Genomic DNA, 7,960 nt, shown 5'->3' on the forward strand with positions numbered 1-7,960 from the left:
ATAATTTAATTATACATGATAAAGTCCTAAGTATACCCGAACATAAACATGTTTTAGTTACGTACGGACTCTCGTCACATCGTGCATACGTAGCACCCACAACTAGTTGCACATAACAATAAATATCACTTAGGGGTGGTTTCCCCCTCACAAGGTTAGACAGGAGACTTACCTCGCTTCGAAGTACCAAAACCAGCTCCAAAGCTTCTCTAAAACCTCAAAGCAATGCCCGTCGATCCAAAACTATTCAAACAACGTGCAAACCAGTCAAAATATATTGTAATACCCATAATTAATCAATTTAAACAATTTCCAACTCCGATCGAAAAATCGATGAACACAACCCCCGGGCCCACGTGCCCGGATTCCGAAATTTTTCAAATATAAACATTACCCATAACCTTACAAATTCAAATATATAATTTATTTTCAATTCCACGTCCAATTTCGTGGTCAAAATCCAAAACTACCAAATTCTATGTTTTCTACCAAAAACCCACAATTTCTACTAATTTCCATGTTTAAATCCTTATACAAACTATGTATTTAACTTGAAATAGGTGGGAGTCACTTACCTTGTGTTTCTTGATGAAAATCTCCCCTTGAAGCTCTCCAAAATCGCCCCAACCAAGTGAAAAAAGAAAGAACATGGGCCAAATCCCGTTTTTATAAAAACCTTACTGCCCAATGTCCTTTCGCTTCTGCGGTCCATTAGCCTCTTCTGTGGCTCCGCAGATGCGACGCTCCTCCTCACTTCTGCAGCTTCTCTCGCTTCTGCGGACAAATGGTCCGCTTTTTCGGACTCGCTTCTGCGGCAACATTGTCGCTTCTACGAAGCAGCCCTCCCTCACACTTTCCGCTTTTGCGATCGATTCGTCGCAGGTGCGACTCCGCTTATACGGTCCACTTGCCCGCTTCTGCGACCCCAGCCTCGGCCACGCCTGGCCTCTTCTGCGAAGCCCATCTCGGTTCTGCGACCAGGCTTCCGCATAAGTGATCGCACCAGCAGCAGAAGTTTTCCAGTTTTTTCTTAAGTACAAGAATCGATCTGTTAACCATTCGAAATCCACCCGAGGCCCTCGGGACCTTAACCAATTATAGCAACGCGTCCCAAAACACATTACGAACTTAGTCGAAGCCTTAAACCATGCCAAATAACATCAAAATCATGAATCGCACCACAATTCAAGCTTAATAAACTTTAGAACTTCAAACTTTTCAACGCCGAAACCTATCAAATCAAGTCCGATTGACTTAGAATTTTGTACACAAGTCATAATTGACATTACGGACCTACTCCCACTTTTGGAATCGAAATCCGACCCCGATATCAAAAAGTCCACTCCCAGTCAAACTTTCCAAAAATAATCCAATTTTCAACTTTCGCCAATGGACGCCGAAATAACCTACGGACCTCCAAATCAACATCCGGACACGCTCCTAAGACTAAAATCATCATACGAACCTGTTGGAACCTTCAATTCCCGATTCCAAAGTCGTTTACTCAAAAGTCAAACCTTAGTCAATTCTTCCAATTTAAAGCTTTCGAAATTAGAAATTTTCTTTCCAAATCAACTCTGAACTTCCCGAAGTTCATTTCCGACCACACGTATAAGTCATAATATCCGAAGTGAAGCTAGTCAAGACCTCAAACCACCGAACGATACGCTAGAGCTCAAAACGACCGGTCGGTCGTTATAAGTAAAGCCAAAATTATGCAAATTTTTACAACCGAAACTATTTTAACTCACTTAACAAAATACTACTTATTACATTATCACAAAGAAAAATTAAGAGTCAAATTTAACTAAAACAATAGATAGAATAGGCTCTAAAACACATCAAATTGCAGATTCAAACAGTAGGCAAATAATATCAAAATGAATAACAAAGAAAGTGTAGATGAACCTTAGTTAAGCTTTCCAATGTCGAAATATAAATTCCAGCAACTACAATACATGAACGAAAATAGTAATCGCGAACCGAATCTTGAAATTGGATTGAATTTTCGTTTTCTCCAAATAAAATTCTTCCTCCCTTAAAATCTCCCAAGGATGATGTTTCTGTGCATGTAATCTTTTCCTTTTTTGTTAGATGGCCGAGTCTTTTTTTTTTGGCCAAGTGTTGTATTTGTCCCCTACTCCTCCCTTTTGTGTCCTTTTATATATGAAATGGGATTATGCATTCATAGATATGAGGGTGAGATCGTGTGTTTGTGATGTTGTGGGTGTGTGATCATGGGTTAATAGAGGGAAGAGGTTAGAGTGAGATGTGCTAGAGTCATGGATAAGTTAAATTTCTTTTGAAATTAAATTTTGTTACCAAGCTTCTAAAATCACGTGAATACTTGCTTCTTCTTCTTTATTTTTTTCTTTTATAAGTAGAATTCAATTAAATATTAAGACAATAAAATATTAATTAACTAACTCTAGACTAATAATATATATATATATATATATATATATATATATATATATATATATATATTTACATATACTTTAAGTAATACTAAGAAAGATTCTATAGCTTACATATTAAAATTCTAATTAAAAGAAATCATATATTTTTTGTAAATTTTCATTTTCTCTTTACAAATAGAAATAAAATATGTTCTATAAGTATATATATATATATATATTAAGATTAGACCTAAAGAAAATATTTACACTAAAATAATATAGAATTTGGGTGTGATAAATAATTAGTTGTTCACACTCATTTGAAATTAATAGTGGAAGACCATAGAAATATATTTCTATCACCACTTAATCATGATTATATTTTAACTACAAAATTGATTCAACCCTTAAACTCAGATAGAGAGTCAATACAGGTTATCAATAACTAGTAACTATACCCAGTGAGTTCATAATAAATTTATCTGATATGGAGGAAGACCTAAAGTCAACGCGTAAATTTATTATCTCACTATAAATAAAAGGTGGAGACCATAGAGGTTAATTCTTATCACCGCTTGATCACAACCATGAACCTTTCTCTGAGGATTAAGTTCCATAATTAAAAAAAGTGCTCAAAATCCCATTTAAACAGTCTTAAAATGCTAAAATTAACGTTTTTCACTGCATAGAAGCGAGTATTGATCACTGGTTGTTTCTGATAGACCTACCAAATTTCAAATTAATCGGAGACCGTTAAAATCACAATCTCCAAAACTTCGACCAAATTTGAAAAATTACCATGTTAAGTATTTTTTTTAATAATTTAAAATATCACTTACATTCTTATCATATACCAATTCATATCAAATCAACATGTGTTATCATGTTCTAGATTAGACATAAATAAAATGACAGAAAGAATGACTTTTCGTATGTAAATCACATTTTAATCTGCCAAACCTCTAAGAAAACTCATCTAAACGATCTTGAATCGTCAAAATACGATGTGATTCTGTCACGACCCAACTCAATGACAGGCCGTGATGGCGTCCAGCACCGTTGCTGGACAAGCAAACATTGAACAACTTAATGATTTCCCATATATCTTTACTTATTTTAAAATATTTGGTAAATAAAGGATTTTAAGGCAAACAAACGGAAACATCTAACTATTGAATTACAACCCAAAAATCAAAGTCTACTAATACGTGCCAAGATCTAGTGTCACAAGTGTGTGGCCAACTAGTAGAATATACAAAAGATGGCTATCCTACTGTCTGAAACAGAATAGACAGATAAAAATAAAAGAGAAACTCCGGCATGTTGCTAAACGGCTCAGAAGGGGCAGCTCGCCATGAAATCTCGGTCCAAGATCAAGTATGCGCGTCGGGCAGGTAACTAGATGCACCAGCCTCAGATCGTGTACAGTTAAGTACATAAGTGTAGTATGAGTACATAAACAATATGTACCCAGTAAGTATCCCGCCTAACCTCGAAGAAGTAGTGACGAGGGGTTGATTTGACACTTACTAGGCCAATAATAATATAATTAAAGTACTATGCTAAGCATGGATATCATGAATGATACTTTCAGTTCAATAACGGGAAGAGATAAGTCCTTCTTTCATAATTATAACATAAATTTCAGTAATACTATTTAGAAACTTACATTTCAAGGCATTTAAGTAGAATAAATCATGGAGAATTTCCAAATAATTAGCATGCACAATTATGCCGAGGTCGTACGACCCGATCAAATAAAATATTTAAAGTGTACACTGCCGAGGGTCAAACGGCGCGAACCATTGATGCATCTATTTTCCCCGCTCGCGAATCATACATGCGATGCAGTTACACAAAGATCTCATCAATATTTATAGTACCCTCCCATTCTTTTCAAAATACGACATTCAAATGAAAACCTTTAAGATCCCATTATTTTTCCTCAATTCCAATTCCTTTTGAAACATTTAATAAGCACACTCCATTCCGCCCTTCTCAAGGCAAACAATATACATAAAGCAATAACAATATCAATGAGGCATGGTGTAAGCCTAAGACTACCCGGACATAACAGGAATAGTAGCTATGTACGGACTCTCGTCACTTTGGGTGTACGTGGTGTCACGACCCAAACTAACCCCTGTCGTGATAGCGCCTATCGTGGAACTAGGTAAGCCGACTTATTTCCAAAACAAACCGATAATTTCATTCCAAAGATAATTTCAATGTTATTTAACATAAAAACCTTCGTAAGGAGTTTCAATCAAAATAAAAATGCGGAAAGAAAAACCCGACATAGGGGTGTCACTAGTCATGAGCATCTACTACAAACTGTCTAACAATATCAAGGCTAACTCAGCCTGGAAAGTAACTAAATACAAACTGGAGGAAGATAAGAGGGAGAAGAGCAGGGCCTGCGATCGCCAAACAGCTACCTTGCTATCTCCAAGAAAATCTGCAACCCGAACACTCAATAACCTCTACCATGTCCAGCTATACCTGAATCTGCACACAAGGTGCAGGGAGTAACGTGAGTACGCCAGCTCAGTAAGTAACAACAATAAATAAAGACTGAGCAGTAGTGACGAGCAATAAAGCATATAACCTCCATATCATGAAATCTCAGTAAAGTACAACATGCTTTAAAAATCAGTGTTTGATTCAAATCATCTCGTTTAAACCCGGTTCCAGTAAAAATTATTTAAATATATTTTTCCAATAGTTTTTCTAACAAATGATCAATGCAAAGGTGAACAAAAATGATGAAATCATAAACAGCCCCTCGGGCAAAACATCACTCATATACAGCCCCTCGGGAAAACCTCACAGTCACTCGTGCCACTCATACCTCACAATCACTCATGCCTCCCAGTCACTCAGCACTCGACACTCGCACTCAGCAGGTACCTGCGCTCACTGGGGGTGTGTATAGACTTCGGAGGGGCTCCTTCAGCCTAAACGCTATAATCTGCACGGACAACTCCCGTGTTGCACGGACAACTCACGTGCCATAATAATAAAGTATGCTGCAGGCGGGCAGCCCCGATCCACACTTATCCTCACAAATCAGGACATCGGCCTCATTCAGTCATAAACCTCTCAAACCACTCGGGCATTCAGTAAAACAGGGCATTCGGCCCAAAACATTTATATGCATCAAAATAGAGTCATAAAACTGAGTTATGCGGTAAACAAGTATAAACATGACTGAGTATAGATTTTCAATCGAAAACAATGAGAGGATGGTAAGAAACATCCCTTAAGCGTCCAAACAGCATTGGCGCAAGGCCCAAACATGGCATTCAGCCCAATTTACAGAAATTCTTTCTAAAACATATAAGTATCATATGGTTTCAACAAAGTATGCAACTTTACAGTTGCTACGGAACGGACCAAGTCACAAATCCACAACAGTGCACGCCCACACGCCCGTCACCTTGCATGTGCGTCACTAAAAATAGTAGAATGATATAAAATTCGGGGTTTCGTACCCTCAGGACCAGATTTACAATCGTTACTTACCTCAAACCGCAAAATTCTTATTCTGCAATGTCCTTTCCTTGTGAATTGGTCTCCAAACGCCTCGAATCTGGTCATAAATAATTCATTTCAGTCAATAAAATTCATTGGAATTAATTCCACAAGATAATAATGATTTTCCATAAAAATCCAAAAATTAGCTCAAAAATCGCCCGTGGGGCCCACGTCTCGGAACTCGACAAAAATTACAAAATCCGGAAACCAATTCAACCACGAGTCTAACCATACCAATTTTACAAAAATCCGACCTCAACTCGACCATCAAATCTTAAATTTAAACCAAGAGAGTTTTCAAATTTTTCCCAACTCAATTTACCAATTTAAATGATAAAAACAACCATGAATTCGGGTAACTTAACCAATATTGAGTTAAGAACACTTACCCCGTTGTTTCCTCTAAAAATCACCCAAAACCGCCTCAATTCCGAGCACCAAATCGCCAAAAATCTGAAAATGGGAAAAATGGGACGAAGTCCCATATTCAGAACTTAAACTCACTGCCCAGACTTTTCTTCTTCGTGAACGCGGTCAGTGCCTCGCGTTCGCGAAGCACAAAATAACTCTCGTCCAAATTCCTCCTTCGCGAACGCGACATCACCCTCATGTTCGGGAAGCACAAAATGTCTCAGCCTCAATGCCTTCTACGCGAACGCGTTCAACCCATCGCAAAAGCGATGCTTCGTTCCTCTTCACTATGCGAACGCGACACCCCCCCCCCCCTACGTGAACGCGTAGACCAATTGCCTGGGGGGGGTCTTTGGATGCTTCCTCTCTTCTTCGCGAACGCGTAACACCTCTCGCGTTCGTGATGCACACCCAGTCCACCCTTCGCGAACGCGTGCTTCTCTTCGCGAACGTGAAGAGCAAATATTGCCAGCCTCTCAATTCCTCTTCGCGAACGCGAACGCGATGAAGGAAACCGGATGGTGTATCAGAAAAATTCCAACAGAGTTCCAAGTCCGAAATCCAACCTGTTAACCATCCGAAACTCACCCGAGCCTCTCGGGACCTCAACCAAATATATCAACAAGTCCTAAAACACCATACGGACTTAGTCGAACCCTCAAATCAGCTCAAATAACACTAAAATCATGAATTACACCCCAATTCAAGCCTAATGAACTTTGAAATTTATAATTTCTACAAACGACTCCGGAACCTATCAAATCACGTCCGATTGACCTCAAATTTTGCACACAAGTCATAAATGACATAACAGATGTATTCCAATTTTCATAATCGGATTCCGACCCTGATATCAAGAAGTCAACCCCTCGGTTAAACTTCTCAAAAATTAAACTTTCGGCATTTCAAGCCTAATTCCTCTACGGACTTCCAAATAATATTCTGGACACGCTCCTAAGCCCAAAATCACCATACGGAGCTATTGGAATCATCAAAATTCAAATATGAGGTCATTTACACATAGGTCCATATCCGGTCTATTTTTCTAACTTAAATTTTTAATTATGAGACTAAGTGTCTCATTTCACTCTGAGTTCCTTCCGGACCCGAACCAACTAACCCGATATAACATAATATAGATGAATAACACAAAAGAAGTAGAAATGGGGGAAACGGGCTATAACTCTCGAAATGACCGGTCGGGTCGTTACACGTCCCCCCCCCCCCACAAACAACAACACATTAATTTAGTTCATCTATGAGGTAATTTCCCTCTTACAAGATTATAAAGGAGACATACCTCATCTCAAGGCCTACTTCCCAATTCAAGAACGTGCTTAAACCTCCAAATTTGACGCCAAACGACTCGAAGCTAGTCAAACATTACATAAACTAATCAATTTATGCTCAAAAGTTCTTAATTCCACCATTTAAGTGATTACCCAACCTAAATTGCAAGATTCCTAAAATTTACCCCGGGCCCGCGTGCCCGGATTCCAGAAATTATTTAAAGAAAGCTGTTACCCATAACCTTAGGAACATAAATATATGATTTTTACTAAATTTCATAACGAATTTCGTGGTTAAATATCATTTTTATCAAAAACCTAGGT

This window comes from Nicotiana tomentosiformis, chromosome 9 (assembly GCF_000390325.3).
Source record: "Nicotiana tomentosiformis chromosome 9, ASM39032v3, whole genome shotgun sequence".
Classification (NCBI taxonomy): domain Eukaryota; kingdom Viridiplantae; phylum Streptophyta; class Magnoliopsida; order Solanales; family Solanaceae; genus Nicotiana; species Nicotiana tomentosiformis.